General features: G+C 41.3%; 1 protein-coding gene across 1 annotated transcript in view; it reads right to left on the bottom strand.

The window, feature by feature from the left end:
* The window catches only part of LOC120846676, a gene marked incomplete at its 3' end in the record, with an annotated part of 38,548 nt that overhangs the window by 6,981 nt on the left and 15,378 nt on the right, over positions 1-16,189 (bottom strand). The gene's annotated exons all lie outside the window — the stretch shown is intronic.

A 16,189-nucleotide genomic window follows, 5' to 3' on the forward strand; every position in this document is an offset into this window, starting at 1 on the left:
CCATTAGTGACCATTTCGTGATATTTGTAATGATATGTCTCAGAAAGGATTTGAATGACTATTTTTTGATATTTGATTTTATTTCCTAATTATATGGCGGATTTTAGTTCCAAATGACTTCTAATGAAAATCAATGACTATTTGTAACTATTTTGAGTTATTTGATTACGTGCGGACTGAGTTGGCTTTCAATCGCTAATTCTGGCTCTTTGATCAAAATATGTCATGGCAGATATGTAGTCAAATTACTTCTAGTTACTTTTAATGACTTTTTGTCACTATTTTGAATTAATTGATTGTGTGCAGACTGAGTTGGCTTCATATGGCTATTATTGGCTACGTGATCATATTTATACATTATATGGCACATTTGGGGTCCGAATGACTTCCGTGATTATCAATTACTACCAGTCACTATTTCGACTTATTTGTTTTGTGCAGACTTAGTTGGCTTCCAATGGCTACTATTGGCTATACATTCATATTTAAAATTATATAGCAGATTTAGGGGCCGATGACTTCTAGTGATTGCCCATGATTATCAGTCCTTATTTCGAGTTACTTGATTGTGTGAAGACTGATCTGGCTTCATATGGCTATTACTGGAGATAGGAATATATTTATAAATTATATGGCAGATTCAGAGTTCAAAAGACTTATACTGACTATTGATGACTATTGGTCACAATTTTGAGTTATTTATTTGTGTTCGGGATGAGTTGGCTTCCAATGGCTATTATTGGCTATACAATCATATTTTTTATTTATATGGCAGATTTGTGGTTCAAATGACTTCTAGTGACTATCAATGGCTATTAGTCACCATTCCGACTTACATGATTGTGTGCAGATTGAGTTGGACTAATATGGGTATTATTGGCTATATGATTATGTTTATAAATTATATGGCAGATTTGGGTTCCAATGACTCACTTCCAATGAGGCTGGAAATGGTACACGACGTAGTAATTACAGCCAGTAAATGCTACACTGGCTGGTTAACAAAGAGCCAGTATTTATAAGGAAGTAGAAATGGTGTCCGGTTCAGTATTACCTGTCGTTTTGGGGGCCTGGTTAGCCTCTGATGACTGCAATGTCTATTGGATTGTACTTCTGAGTTATTTGGACGAGTATAAACTAGAGTGCCTTCCAAGGGCTATTAATGGCTCTGGGCAAATATCCTAAGCTATTTCGGGGCATATAGACCAAGCAGCTGTTTATTAGGTAGTTCCACTTGTGATAGACTTTAATGACCATTAGTGACCATTTCGTGATATTTGTAATGTTATGTCTCAGATTGGATTTTAATGACTATTATTTGATATTCGATTTTATTTCCTAATTATATGGCGGATTTCAGTTCCAAATGACTTTTAATGAAAATCAATGACTATTTGTAACTATTTTGAGTTATTTGATTGCGTGCAGACTGAGCTGGCTTTCAATGGCTAATTTTGGCTTTTTGATCAAAATATGACATGGCAGATATATAGTCAAATTACTTCTAGTTACGTTTAATGACTTTTGGTCACTATTTTGAGTTAATTGATTGTGTGCGGATTGAGTTGGCTTCATATGGCTATTATTGGCTATGTGATCATGTTTATAAATTATATGGCACATTTGGGGTCCGAATGACTTCCGTGATTATCAATTACTATCAGTCACTATTTCGAATTATTTGTTTTGTGCAGACTTAGTTGGCTTCCAATGGCTACTATTGGCTATAAATTCATATTTATAATTATATAGCAGATTTAGGGTCCATATGACTTCTAGTGATTGCCCATGATTATCAGTCCTTATTTCGAGTTACTTGATTGTGTGAAGACTGATCTGGCTTGATATGGCTATTACTGGCGATAGGATTATATTTATAAATTATATGTCAGATTCAGAGTTCAAAAGACTTATACTGACTATTGATGACTATTGGTCACAATTTTGAGTTATTTATTTGTGTGCAGGCTGAGTTGGCTTCCAATGGCTATTATTGGCTATACAATCATATTTTTTATTTATATGGCAGATTCGTGGTTCAAATGACTTCTAGTGACTATCAATGGCTATTAGTCACCATTTCGACTTACCTGATTGTGTGCAGATTAAGTTGGACTAATATGGGTATTATTGGCTATATGATTATATTTATAAATTATATGGCAGATTTGGGGTCCAAATGACTTCTAGTGACTATCAATGACGATCAGTGACTATTTCGACCCCCGCAGGGGGCACCTGTGAAAGCAGGTGTTTGGTGAGTGGCGTCACCATGGACCTCAAGCCATGCGGGTTCGCCCGCCCACGTATGGCTGTATGTGGCTTTCCCATGTCCGAGGAAAAGGTCAACCTGGTGGTTGAGTCGAGCCCGGGGTAGGTTTGGACCCTTCGGGGCCCCCCGGGTGAGGCAGTACACCACTTCGCCCCCTGCTTCTCTTAGACGAGAGTCCTGGTAAGGCCCGGCCAGGATGATTCAGTCTAGTCGCCTTTTCTTCTACTATGCCCTTTGATCTTTCACTTTTACCTGTCCTGTTTTCTTCACTTCTTTCTCATTTCTCTTGCTCCTTTTTCTCCCTTCTTTGGCGGTAAGGGCTAACCTTGGGTGGAAATAGATACTCTCGTCTAAACCACAGTTGGTTATAGCGTCTTGGTAGCACTGGCAGAGCAGCATTCTCAGACAAGCCTGTACTGTTATGAGATGTTGCGCGCCCCCTTGTTGGACTCCGTGGTGGCTGGTGCGCCACAGGTGCCGAAGTTCTTTTGCCTTTTTATGGCTACCCCTCCCAAACCAAAAGCCGGTTCGTGGCGACTAGGCAAGCGCCTGCACCCCGAACCTATTGCCATAGCTAAAGAGTCTAAATCAGACATGTTTACAAAGTTCTTTGTACTTCATTCAGATAATGATCAGCGTCCAATGTCCAAGCTCTCGACTTTTGCTATTGCAAAACTCCTTGACTCGAGCCTTGGAGACGATTACATTGCGAAAAAACTGTATTCCGGAGACCTGCTTGTGGAAGTAAGCTCGAAGAAAAAAAGCATCGCTTTGCTCACCTTGAACACCATTGGAGATGTAAAAGTCACAGTGTCTTCTCACCGCACCTTAAACACCATTCGTGGGGTCATCTCTGAGGACGACCTCCTCCACAGCAGCGAAGAAGAGATCCTTGAAGGCCTCCGCTCTTCTGGAGTAGTTGCCGTAAAGAGGATCATGTTCCGGAAAGATGGATCAGAAACTCCCACTTAACAACTCATAGTCACCTTTCAGCGTCATTGTCTCCCTTCTTCTGTAAAGGCTGGCTACATAAACTGTCACGTCCGGCCGTATATCCCAAACCCCCAAAGGTACTTTAGGTGCCAGTGGTTTGGGCACGGCTCGCGCAGCTGCCGTGGAAGAGACACATGCGCAAAATGTGGGAGCACGGAGCATGTAGCTGATGTGTGCAAAAGCTCACTGTGTTGTCCAAACTGTAAAGGATCCCATCCAGCATACTCACGTGCATGTCATTTGTGGAAGCAGGAGAAAGAGATCCTGAATATCAAAACAAAGAAAAACGTCATCTACCCAGAGGCCAAGAAACGCTACTCGTTTCAATCACTGGGCTCCTATGCTGATACCGTGCGCCGGGGACCTGCACGGCCAACAGCTACGACGGGAACACATACGTCCTTGGACGGTTTCTGTGACCCTTTTTCGTCCCCCTCAACCTCAGCAGGAGCGGTGCTAGCAGCTCCGCCCTCGAACCGAAAGGTGGATGCCGGTCCGTCGGGATCCACTAAAAATCAGGCACAGGGGACACTGCCTTGTGCACCCCCTGCAGCCCTGCCACTTAAAGGCCGTGGTATCTCTCGTGCCACTGGTGGCTCTCGTATACCTGGCCAGCCGCCTGGGCTGGAGAACCCTAAGGGTCTTCCAGCAGCGGCTCCAGATGAACCGATGGACGAGAGCGGGCCCCAGTCTCAGGAGGACAGGCCCCACTCTAGTTCAAAGTCATTGCCCTCGGCCACCTGTGATACTACTGGTAGGCCGAAAGATACGTCTAAAGAGAAAAATGCACCTCTAATTAAAATTGACTACAAAGTTTAGCTAGACAGTTTCTGAAAAATACCACCTTACATATATATGATGGAAGAAGTCCTCCTCCAATGGAACTGCCGAGGATTGCTACATAACTCTGATGATGAGTGCTATTTGTTAGACCATCATCACCCATTTATCTTTTGCCTTCAAGAAACCCATTTAAATCACAACCATTCTGGATTTTTAAGGCACTTTCATGTTTTTCGAAAAGACCGTCTCCATTCTTCCCACACCTCAGGTGGGGTAGCAATAATCGTTCAGCGATCTACTCCATGTGTTGAGGTACCCCTTAATACTACATTGGAGACTGTGGCAGTTCGTGTTTTGTCTGACCGCTTGATGACCAGTTTTCTCCATTTACATACCTCCTAATCATCCTCTAACTCGGGACGAACTTCAGTGTCTGTATGACCAACTCTCACGACCAGTTTTAGTCCTTGGAGATTTTAATGATCCTAACCCTATATGGGGTAGTGGAAAATGTGATACGCGAGGATCAATGATTGAACGATTTATTTCTTCTACGGGATTATGCTTGCTCAACAACTCGCAGGCTACATAATTTAGTGCTCCGACCCGCTCATTCACCTGCATCGACCTGTAGCTTTGTGACCCAGCAATGTTATCTCTCTTCTCATGGAGGGTCAATCCTAACCCATGTGGAAGTGACCATTTTTCCATAATTCTAAGTCGCATTGGGTGACCGGTTACACTTCCAATGCGAACTCCCCGTTGGACGTTTGACGAAGCAAACCGGTCAGTTTTTACAGTTTTTAAACAAGCATCCCTTTTAGCGTGTACATCTCTCCATGAGCTCTCCATTGATCGCATAACTGAGCATATCACTAAGCATATTTTAGAAGCATCAATCATGGCCATACCCATGACGTCTTCCCAAGAAGCCGAAACTATGGTGAAATAACGACTGCCGCATAGCAAAAAAGAAGCAGAACAAAGCTTGGGGAATTTTCCGCCTTTACCCTACACAAAATAATCTCATCACCTTTAGGATAATGAAATCTCGCGCTCGGTCTATTCGCAGGAAGTCTAAGCGAGATAGCTTCGAGGGATACACATCTTCCATAAACTGCAGCGTTTCGTACCAAGAGGTATGGGACCGAGTGCATAAGATCAATGGCTGCTACCGTGCATACTCTATCCCTCTTTTGACTAGACATGGAATCTTCCCCGAAAGTATTGAGGAGCAAGCTAATCTACTAGGAGAGCATTTTGAGACTGTCTCAAGCTCTGATCATTATACGCCAGCTTTCATTCGGCATAAACTCCATGCCGGGAAAATATCTATAAGTACCTCAGGAGGCAATCAACAACCTCATAATGTACCATTTACACTACATGAACTTGAGGCAGTACTGAATAGTCCCAAGCAGACTGCCCTTTGCCCTATGGTATTCACTACACTATGCTATGCCACCTACATCCCTCAACGGTTGAACACATTTTGTACTTATTCAACCGTGTTTGGTCGGAGGGTCATTTTCCGTCGTCTTTGAAGGTGGCCACTGTCATTCTTTTGCTTAAGTTAGGCAAGGATGCTTCATGTGCTTCCAGTTACACACCAATAGCACTAACGAGTTGTCTCCCAAAACGATGGAGAGAGTGATAAACAAAGACTTATGTATTACCTAGAAAAAAGCAACCTTCTAGACAAATATCAGTGCGGCTTCCGTTCGTTTGGATCCACGCTCCACCACCTGATTCGATTTGAGACCACTGAGCGGGAGGCATTTGTAAATACACAGCACTGTGTTTCTGTCTTATTTGATTTAGAGAAGGCATATGATACGGCATGGCGTTTTGAAATTTTGCAAGATTTGTTTCGTCTTGGTGCCAAAGTTACTTGCAATGTAGCACTTTTTACGTAAGATTGGGAACAACCCGTTCCAGGGAATTTTCTCAACAAAATGGAGTTCCCCAGGGAGGTGTTTTTAGCGTAACCCTTTTCATTGTAAAGATGAATTCTATTGCCCGTGCTATACCTCCTTCCGTGCAATATTCTATATATGTAGATTATATTCAAATTTCTGTCTTGCCCTGTAATCCTTCAATATGTGAACGCCGGGTCCAGCAGGCAATTAACAAGTTACAAAAATGGGCTGACACAAACGGTTTTAAATTTTCGTCAGAAAAAACTGCCTGTGTGTGTTTGTCTCGCCGGCGTGAAGTTCTGCAAGAGCCTTCATTACAAATGTATGGAATACCAATAGCGACAAAAAGTGAACATAAGTTTCTGGGACTCGTATTTGATTCGAAATTGACTTTTGTTTAACATATTAGGAACATAAAACTTAAATGTCTCAAATCGCTAAATATACTTAAGGTTCTTTCACATGTATCACGGGGCTCTGATAGACTATGTCTGTTATGCATATACCGGGCGCTTGTTCGCTCCAGGCTTGATTATAGGAGCATTGTGTATGGCTCTGCCCGAGCATCAGTCCTAAAGATGTTGGACCCCATTCACCACCAGGGACTGCGATTGGCTACTGGAGTTATTCGCACCTCCCCGGTACTTAGTCTGTATGCAGAAGCTAATGAGCCATCCCTTGAAAGTAGGAGGTTTGCTCTGGGGTTTACGTATTCTATTCGAGTTCGCTCTGTCTTTCAGCACCCTACCCCCGATAACCTCGAAAACATCAGGTTACAGAGAAGGTTTGAGAACAAACCAACCGTTGTTCTTCCTTTTGCAATTAGTAATATGAATTATGCTGCGTCTGTAGAGCTACATCCCAGGCCTCGATTACTTCATTGATTAACCAATATAGCCCCGTGGGATTATCATATCATTAATTGTGATCTTACACTGAATAAACATTCCAAAAAAGATACACCAAATGAAGTCATGAGGCAGGAATTCTTTCAGCTATAAAATCAATATGAACAGTACGTAGGTCTGTATACAGATGGAACTAAAACAGACTCTGTGGTTGGCTGTGCTATGATAGGGCCATCTGTGAAACAGATCAAGAGAATCCAAAATGCAGCCACCATACTGACAACTGAGCTCTATGGCCTGCTGTTAGCTGTTGATTATGCAACGAGAAAAAGGCTTCGCCGCTCAATTGTTTACACAAATTCCTTGAGTTCATTAAGAGCACTTACATCACTGAAGCGCATTAGAAATCCACTTGTTCTAGAATTACAAAATAAAGTTATCGCTGCCTCGTACAAGCAGATTGAGATAATTTTCTGCTGGGTCCCAAGCCACGTCGGCATCCCAGGTAATGAAATGGCTGATAGTGCTGCGAATTCTGCAAATGAGAGACAAATAGAACTTCAAAAAATACCATACAAAGACTACCACATCTCTTTGAAGTGTTGCATTTGAACTAAGTGGCAACGCGAATGGAATAATGAAGCACATAACAAACTGCGTGCTCTAAAACCTTTTCTAAGTGAGTGGGAGAGCGCCCGGCATCGGGAACGCTTTTATGAGGTGGTATTGTGCCGGCTACGGATTGGTCATACACGTCTCACCCATGGGCATCTCTTGCGTAGAGAGGATGCTCCAGAGTGTGAACGTTGCAACATCCCTCTATCAATATCACACATCCTACTTGAGTGCCCGAAGTATGACCAAGATCGTTTCAAAAAATGTTCGCAAATATATCAACAACATATTCTACTGCACTTAGTTATTTTACTTGGCGAACAGCCGCTGTTTCCGCATGCTTGTGTGTTTACTTTTCTTAAGGACATCGGCCTTATACACTGACTATTATTTTAATTAGTAATCCGAACTCACCTTCATCCTGTGTACACTTATACAATCTCATTTACATACTTTTATTACATCATCAGCTACTATAGCTCTTTCTTCTTCAAAACCCTTGCTTATACAATAGTTCTACTCTTGGCGCATTTTGGCCTTAGTAGCCCTGGCGCCATGAAACCCCAATCAATCAATCAATCAATCACTATTTCGACTTATTTGATTCTATGCAGGCTGAGATGGCTTCCAATGGCTATTATTGGCTAAAGGCATCTGTTATTAACCTGGTTAGCTCGAATGGCCAAAAAATGGCTATTAGTGCTTATTGATCGCAATATTCTGCTATTCTATACTTATGAATGAAAATTGCTTCAAGTGGCTATTGTTAGCAATAGCAAATCATCTTAACACTATCGCAATAAATCGCTTCAGAATGAACATAAGTGACAATTAATGACATAGTATTCATGATTTTTGGACTATGAATGGATTCAAGTGTCTACTGTTATTGGCTATGGGCAGTCCTCGGCCAAATCGGCTTGAAATGGCTATACATGGCTATCAGCAACTATTATTTACAATTTAAGCAAATGGAGTCTGTATAGATTTGAATGACCTCAACTGGATATTATTGGCTATTGGCGTTTATTCCTGACTTGGTTGGCTTAAATTGGCTATTATTGCTTATATTCATCTGTTCCTGACTTGGGTGGCTTGGATTGGCTAAAATGGCTTAAAGTGTCTAGTATTTATAATTAGCAGCTATTTCTTTGTCTACAAACTGAAATGGCTTCATGTGGCTAGTTTTGGTTATAACCATCTATTTTTTACCAGACTGGCTTCAAATGGCTATCCTTGGCTATTCGTGAATATACTTGACAATTCTAAGCAATTTTGATGATTACGATTGAAAATTACTTCAAATGGGTATAATTGGCTTTTAGCATATATTTTTATTTGATTGGCTTGAAATGGCTATACATGGCTATCAGCAACTATTATTTACAATTTATGCAATTGGAGTCTTCATAGATTTGAATGACTTCAACTGGATATTATTGGCTATAGGCATCTACTTGACTTGGTTGGCTTGGATTTTTCTATTATTGGCTATAATCATCTGTTCATGACCTGAGCGGCTTCAATTGGCTACAAAGACTTAAATTGACTAGTACTTATAATTAGCAGCTATTTCTTCGTCTACAAACTGAAATGGCTTCATGTGGCTATTTTTGGCTATTATCATCTATTTTTTACCAGACTGGCTTCAAATGGCTATAAATGGCTATTCGTGAATATTCATTGAATGGCTATGAATGGCTATTCATGAATATCCATTAAATGGCTATGAATGGATATTCATGAATATGCACAATTATACTTGCTACAGCCATTACTAGCCCATTGAAGCCAATCTGGTCAAATATGAATGATAATAGCAAACAACAGCTACTAAAAGCCAGTCCAGTTAGTAAACACTACAATTGCTCATAACTATCAAGACTAGCCCCTAGTAGCCATTTGTAGCTATTTCAAGCCAATTTAATAAAGAATAAATGCTTATAGTCAATAATAACCGCTTTAATTGAGTTTCGTCCATAAACAGTGAAATACCACAGAAATGTCAATTATACTTACTAACAGCCATTGCAAGCCATTCGAGGCGAATCTGGCAAGAAATAGATGCTAACAGCTAACAATAGCCGCTAAAAGCCATTCCAGTTAGTAAACATAAAAGCTACTTATAAATATCAACACTAGTCACTACTAGCATTTGTAGCAATTTTAAGCCATTCAAAATGCTTATTGCCAGTAATAGCCACCTGTGGCCAGTTTTATCCAAAAAGAGTGGAATAGCACATAATTGTCAATTATGCTCACTAATAGCCATTGCAAGCCATTTGAAGCGAATCTGGCCAGAAATGGATGCCAATAGCCAACAATAGCCACTAAAGGCCATTCCAGTTAGTAAACAAAACCTGCTTATGAATATCAACACCAGTCACTACTAGACATTTGTAGCAATTTTAAGCCAATGTAAATGCTTATAGCCAGTAATAGCCACTTGTAGCCAGTTTCATAAAAAAACACTGAAATAGCACGTAATTCTCGATTATATTCAGTAATAGCCATTGCTAGCCATTTGAAACCAATCTGGTCAGAAATAGATGATAAAAGCCAACAATTGCCACTTAAGGCCATTCCAGTTGGTAAATTCAAAAATCGTTCATAACAATCAACAGTAGTCACTAAGAGCCATTTGTAGCCAAATCAATCCATTGCAATTAAAATAGATGCTTATAGCCAGTAATAGCCACCTGTGGCCATTTTCATCCATAGACACTGAAATAGCCATAATTGTCAATTATACCTACTAATAGCCATGAGCAGCCATTTGAAGCCAATCTGGTCAGAAATATGTGCCAATAGCCAACAATAGCCTTTTAAAGCCATTGCAGTTGGTAAACGCAAGAATTGCTCATAACTATCAACACTAGCCACTAATAGCCATTTGTAGCCAAATCTTGCCATTGCGATAAAAATACATGCTTATGGCCAGTTATAGACACTTGTGGCCATTTTCATCTATAAGCACTGAAATAGCACATAACTGTGAATTATACACACCAATAACCATTGCTAGATATTTGAAGCTAATCTGGTCAGAAATAGATGCTAATAGCCAACAATAACCACTTAAAGTCATTCCAGTTAGTAATCACTAAAACGCCCACAAATATCAACATTAGTCACTAATAGCCATTGGTAGCCATTTCAGTCAAATTTATCTAAAATTTGATCCATAAGCCAATAATGCTGCTTGAAGCCATATTCATTTTTAAGCACCAAAATAGCACATAATTTTTAATGATCTCATCAAAATCCATCAGCAGCCATTTGAATTCAATCTGGACAAAAAGAAATACAAATAGCCAACATTATCCACATAAAGCCATTCCATTTCGTAAATATAAAAATAGCTCAAGCAATAGTTATCTACTAATAGCGGTTTGTAGCCATTTGCAGCCGATCTATTGGAAAATATATGCTTATAGCCAATAATAGCCACTTGAAGCCATTCTCATTCATAAACACTCAGACAGCAGATAATTGCTATTGTACTGATTAACAGCCATTAGTAGCCATTCAGCCAATCTGGTCAGAAATATATTCTAATAGCCAACGATAGCCACCTGAAGTCATTCCAGTTTTAAACATAAATAGCACAGTTTTCATTACTCATTAATAATATTTCCAGCCATATCTATCAAATATATATAAAAGTGGAGGCTGATAGCAAATAGTAGCCAGTTGAAATCATATGCATTCACCAACGCCGAAATAGATTATTGTCGATTATCTCATCAATAGCCATTGGCAGCCATTTAAGGTTAATCTGGTCAAAGAAGATGTTAATAGCCAACAAAAGCTACTTGAAGCCGTTTATAAGAATAAGCCAACAAAAAAGTCACATAATTATCAATAATAATCACTTCTAATCCCTTAGAGCCATTTCAAGTCGGCAGTCGGCGGCCCGTCTTCGGCTCGATACTAACTGTGTCGTTTTCGGCAGGGCAAAGCAGTCCCGCGTTTCCTGGACTTCGGGCGCGTCATTTTCGCACCCGGACAGTACCAGATGAAGTGGACCTGACGCAGCTTTTCGTCGACTACGCTGTTGCTGCTACGTGGTGAGCCGTCATCCGGGAAACTGGATCCGACGCTACAAGAACAGCTCCCACGGCTTCCTTCGGCGCAGTCGGCGGCCCGTCATCGGCTCGATACTAACTGCGTCGTTTTCGGCAGGTGAGAATCTGTATTTGTAACCATGCTTCATTAGTTTTCATTTTCAACTTTGCCGTCGACTGCAACAAGTGCGCTTTGTATCTCTGTATATTTATTTTTGTGTTATCAAATATTGCAACTGAACGAGTCATGTCTGAGTCAAGTGACACTGATTGTATTGTGTGCTTTAAATCAGTGCCGGGTGATGGAAGATTCATGAGATGCTATTCCTGCAATCATGTTTACCATCTTGACGCGTGCTCTGGAATCGCGGACAGAACTTTCAAATCAACGGGCACCGCCAAACGCGAAAAATGGAACTGCCGTACGTACAGGAATCGTGAAATCAGGATGAGTGCCGGAGGTTCCAGTGAACTTTTGACACCAGCTGCTAGCGAAATAGTCCCTACGACGCTAGCCGAAATAAACGCCAAGCTCGAAATTCTTCATTCACTAAAGGCAAACGTTGATCGACTCTCAGATCTTCCTGCCAAACTAGAAGAGCTCCTTGCCCTGAAGCCATCACTAGATGCGTTGAAAGAAAGAATCAGGAGCCTCCAAGAATCTGTGAAGAAGTATGAATCTACCATGAAACTTGTGACAGAAAATGATGAAGAAGTTAAACTACTGAGAACCGAAGTTGGAGCACTACAGGCCACCGTGTCTGAGCAAACCGTTATGATCGATCAACTACAAACAAACATAAACTCGACGGAACAGTATAGCCGACGATGCAATATGGAAATACATGGTATTTCTTACGTGAATGAGGAAGACTTGGGGGCCACCATCATCGACCTTGTACACAAACTGAACATCGCGGATTTTAACCCCGCCGATGTGGTAGTCTGTCACCGCTTGCGCTCTAGGCGCGAGGGGGCCCCTCCCATACTGGTTCAGTTCACCTCGGTTCCTACGAAGGACCGCTGGATGAATGCGCGTATAAAGTTGGCAACGCTACCTCGGACAGAGTTCCGTTCAAAGATTTATTTCAACGACAACTTGACAAGAACAAACAAGGACCTGTTCTGGCAAGCCAGAACCAAAGGCAGGGACAAATCCTACAAATTTGTTTGGGTAAAGAACGCTACTATCTTTGCAAAAATGGACGAAAACTCGACGGCAGTGCGCATCTCTAGCACTAGGGATTTACCAAAAATAGTATGATAATGGACAACCCAGTAGTACTTTCTGGCTTTCCTTCGTTTCTTGTCCTTTTCCCTCCTAGTGCTAGTGCGCTCACTGTACTACATGTTAACCTAAGAAGCATTAGAAAATATTGGGATGAATTTCAGTTGATTGCTCGAGCAGTCGAGAACTCTGTCGACGTTTTCGTTTTAACCGAAATAGATGTTCGGCAGGTTTTCGTTTCACAGGATCAGTTTTCTTTACCGGGATTTGACAGCTTCTTTTTGACGCGTGACGCAGGGAGGGGAGGAGGAATAGCCGTGTATGTAAACAAAACATGGTCAGTAGTAGATTTAGCGGTCTCCTTTAATCATGCCGAGTGTCTCTCGCGGAAGTTAAATAAAAATAATTTCGAAATATTTATATTTTCGGTTTATAGGCCACCTTCAGAAAATGTGAACTAAGTTCTAGAGGAGTTAATTACTAATTTAGAAAGTATAGCGTCTACCAGTAAAGTTTGCATCGTGGGTGACCTAAATATTGACGTAATGAAGCCTTCAAGATCATTCGTATGTGACTATTTAAATATTCTCGCTAACTACGGCATCGAATGCATAATAAATGTACCGACACGAGAGGAACACCTGTCCGATAAATTGGTTTCGTCTTGCCTTGATCATATAAACGTTAGAAACTCTGGTATACCTGTAACATCGGCAGTAATCTTGCGAAAATTGGCGGACCATTACTTCGTAGTGTGTCGCATTAACTTTTGTGGTATTTCAGAAAACCCTATACGAGAGCAAAAAGAAACAACAATCGTGGATTCCCGTCAGTTTGATAGATTAATTTCTTCTTATAATTGGAATATACCTATTGAAAATTTTAATCACCGGGATGCGTATCTTAAGCTAAGTGATATTTTGTCGGATTTCAAATTTATGAGCGTAAAAACAATAACTGTAAGAAAACGCAAGCAGAATCAACCTTGGCTTACCACAGACGTCTTATCTGCGATCAAAGAGAAAGATATGTTATGGGCACAATGTCGCCGTTTCCCGAGCGATAAAGAATTGCGTTTGCAATACCAAAGTTGTAGAAATCGTGTAAATGCCATAATTCGCTGCAAAAAACATCAGCACTTCTAAAATAAGTTTTATAGATCACGTTTTGATATTTATAAAACCTGGGCTTTGGTAAATGAGGTTAAAGGAGTTTCAAACAAGTCTTCGATAGATGACGCAATTACCAAGCATTCCGGAACCGACTTACAATCGGTTACTGACTCTTTTAATTGCTTCTTTGCTTCCGTGTCAGGTGTATCAAACGACGAAAATATCATTCCTATTAACTTGAACCGCTCTTGCTCGGCCTCAGCGTTCTTGCCAAGCATGACACCACAGGACCTGCGTAATCTTGTATTTAGTTTTAAGCTTAACAAGGCTCCCGGAGCAGATAATATTCGACTGAGCGACTTACGGCGCAATTTCGACGTTTTGTCTGGTATTCTGCTTTACGTAATGAATGGGACTATCAGCTCAGGGGTCATTCCAGTTGGGCTAAAAAGTGCCATTGTCAGACCGCTTTACAAAGGAGAAAAGCATGATAGCGTAGAAAGTTACAGACCAACGAGGTAGAGGGGCTTAGAGTGATAAACCGGAAGTTTGGAAGTGGCACCCCCCCCGGTTACCGCCATATTTTACGCAAATGTGACCACTCGTCACGTGACCTCCCAAGAGCCGTGACGTCACAGGTAAGATGGCAGCGCCCAGAGCTGGCAAATGCGAGTTTGTTCGGTGCGCGGTAGCCGTGATGTGCAGCTGCTTTCCGACGACTTCGGGCTTCTTCGTGCTCGCTGACGCAGGTATAATGTGAAAATATGAAGGAATGAGACTTTATACCGTTTTTGCGCAAGATCGCTCTGGATCATCTGGATATTAACGCCTGTGAGACAGCATCAGCTCTGCATCGCCGTACCGGTGCTCGGATTCCGGGATGTGTCCGAGGACCGATAGAACTTTGAGTGCTTTTCACATGAAATTTTCGCATTCTCTTAGCTTTGTTTGAACGTTGAAATATCTGAGAATCTACGCGAAATGTATACGTCGCGTTAGGGCCTAAGGGAAGTTGTTTCAGCCCTCCGTAACAGAACAACCATAGCAACTTTTAGCGAGGAAGCTCCTGCGATTCTTTTGTGCTAATCCACGATTCTACATTCGATCGCTTTTCTTCCTTTTTTTGTGTGTGTGTGAGTGCGAAGTGCACCCTTATTTTCAGCTACGAGGATGGCGTTTTATTGAGTATGGGGAAGAATAAATCGTTGCAGGCACCTGCTTCAAAGCTATTCAACTTGCTATAAGAACAACTGTTTTGGTGCATGCATAGATTAACTGCGCATTTTTTTCTGTTTTGTAGGATTTATTGCAGCTATACTCTTTTCCATCAAGAGTGCATTGTATTAGTTGGTCAATTATTTAATTGTTCTAATTACCTGGAAAAGATGATTCATATTTGTGTTCATCCCTTGCTGGAGAGCAGTCTTGTTGAAAAATGTTGACTACCATTCCTTTCGGTCTCTTCAATAGACTCTTTTTAAAAGTGTGGGCTGTCTATACTTCGCATCACCGTAACTTGGAAAAGGCCAACCGCCACAGCCCGCTCGAGCCAATCAGAGAAGGTGTGTGACAAATCTGTGCAGACGAGCACTCTGGTGATATGTTGTCATGTGCCTCTCTCCAATGTGTGTATTGACTCACCGAGAGCGTAGCCTTTGCCGTCTGCCAAATTCTGATGAAACAAATTACAGTAGCTACTACTGTAATTACCCCAAGCTTTTAGACTTTGGGCATTTGTTCGACAAGAATGTTATGTCCGCCATCCCTGTGAATTCGGCTCAGCACGTATTGGACTCGAATGCTGCACTAGCATTCGACGTGAACTGGGGCCCATTCATGTGCTTTACGCTGAAAAAAATGGTGACAGTTGTGTTGCTTGATAAGGTTCTGAAAAGGGTCTATTGTGTCATACATATAGGAAGTGTCATGCTATATAACAATGCATCAACACATACTATTAAACTATATGCTCAGAGGTGTGTTTGTTTTTCCAATTAACAAGTTACAGCAGTGTGCTTTAATGCTATTATCATGTGTGTAGTTTTAAGTATCCTCTCTGCAATGCCTACAAAGGTCCCTGGAAGGAATAAATTAATAAATAACATTTTCACATCACTGGAGTTGGTTTTCGGATGCACCACATGTTCAGGAAAGGTTGAACGAGTGCAGCCCCTTGCAAGAAGTCTGCCAGTCTGGTATGACCCCTTAATTAATATTGAAGGGTCAGAGATGCGAGTGTCTTCGTAAGGTCTAGAGCGTGCAGTGGACACAATTCTCGGTGTGTAGACTCTCAAGGCATGAAGGCAAGCGGAAATATGTTTATCTGGTTAGTGTATCAAATATGTTTATTTC

This window comes from Ixodes scapularis, unplaced genomic scaffold (assembly GCF_016920785.2).
Source record: "Ixodes scapularis isolate PalLabHiFi unplaced genomic scaffold, ASM1692078v2 ptg000146l_1___fragment_1__unscaffolded, whole genome shotgun sequence".
Taxonomy (NCBI): Eukaryota; Metazoa; Arthropoda; class Arachnida; order Ixodida; family Ixodidae; genus Ixodes; species Ixodes scapularis.